The sequence below is a fragment of the Sycon ciliatum genome, chromosome 4 (assembly GCF_964019385.1).
Source record: "Sycon ciliatum chromosome 4, ocSycCili1.1, whole genome shotgun sequence".
Lineage (NCBI taxonomy): Eukaryota > Metazoa > Porifera > Calcarea > Leucosolenida > Sycettidae > Sycon > Sycon ciliatum.
Window position 1 is genome coordinate 10,873,349 of NC_088646.1, and position 1,797 is coordinate 10,875,145.

Sequence of the window (1,797 nt, forward strand, 5' to 3'; positions counted from 1 at the left end):
TGGTGATGTTTGTGCCTGGAGAGCACTATATAAGTGGTGCTCTTCAGGCACAATCTTCCTCAGCCTACTCAAGCTCAACTGATGAGGGGTGAATTCCCCGAAACACTGTGTATTGAGCGGGGAGTGGTGCTTTCTTGCAGGTTTGCCGAGTCGAAGGTTCGATGGACTTCTCGTGTGCTCTGGATGGCAGTCGTGAGTCAGTCAAGTGTCAAGTAAAGTCGGCGGAATAGCGCGAGCTCCGGTGTGGGGAGCAAACCTTTCTTTTAAATAATAATAATGTAAAAGGTTCGCTGTCCCTCGCGCGAACACAGTTCGGCTTGAAAAGTTGAAGGTGACAGTGCTGTGAATAGCTTCTGGCAGCCATTTTGTGCAACAATGAGAAAAGCAAAAGCAAAGACTACAACTAACTCGAAAAACAAGCACCATACAAACTATCTATTCAATACCGGTATGCAACTGATCATTCGAACCCACACTGGGGTGGCCATGCCGATTGCGCGAGCCACGCAAACATAAAATGCAAGATCTGCTAATAGTGACTAATAGTACATTGTACCATGAATACAGAGCATCACGAGTCACTTTATCTATCGCTTTGAATCCCTACACTCGTAGTGATGTCTAACTTTCATTAGTCTGCAAAAGATCAACTGACGAGGGGTCCCCGAAATACTCTCATCTGCACTGAGCATGCAGGGAGTGCATGGTGCTTTCTTGCAGGTTTGTCGAGCGGGAAGTTAGTTCGGCGGGCTCCTGGTGTACTCCGGATCGCAATCGTGAGTCGGGAGTCAGTCATGTCACTCAAGTGCCTACCATGTAGCCTTGTAAGTATAGTTGTAGGTCTGCAGGAATCGTGAGCTCCACTACAATGTAGGACAGCAATCAACCCAGCCTTACTACGGATATACGGGTGCTAGTACTATTCAGAGTTTAAAAGTAAGTAATAATTTAAATTAGTTGTCAGTCCTGACTCCACCATTGCCTATCGTATGTTTGCCCCAACGAATTACTTGTTGATACTCATCGATTATGATAGCATTCAAGGCCGTAGCAGCCGGTCCGGCCTCTCAGGCCATGGCCGGACCTTGTTTCGAATAAGTTGACACACCCAACTCGGGAGCCCTCATTGGTCGAGCACTCTCTCTTTACTGTTCGTATTGGAGAGTGGACACACCCAATTCGTGCATTATGGTCATTTCGTCAATAGTTTTCATTTCCGGTCCAGTACTATTTTAAGAGTCTAAGTTTGTACCCCATTCGGACGGATCACCTCACCTGATATCCTAGTGCTACGACCCTGCCAATACGACGTTGTGGCCCGTACGTAATCAATGCCTGAATTGCAAATTGCGAACTGGGCGTATAATCTATAGCTGTATAATTATTCTGATGTTCGTGAATCCCCTAAAAAAAAGAGTAAACTATCATGTCCGTTCCCGAAGGGAACTCACAACGGCCGCTAACACCCGGTAAATTCTAAAAAAGGAGAAAAGGAAATATTGGTGTCTACTCATGCTATTCCACTAGGTCTTGTATACCAACAAAGCTACCAAAGCACAAGGGCTGGAAGTGGACATGTATAACCGCCATGGGGTGCAAGCCTGCATGCATGATTCAGGGGGAAATCCTCTATGAGTATGCGGACCATTGCCCTATGGATATGCTCCGGTCCTCAGTTCGATTAGTTTCGTGTGGCATGTCAAGCTGAAAACGCCAGCCGGGCGCAACCGGTCCCGTTGGTCAGGTCATCGCCAGACAAACATTTTGGCCACCAACGTGTGTTTACAGCTCAGGAGA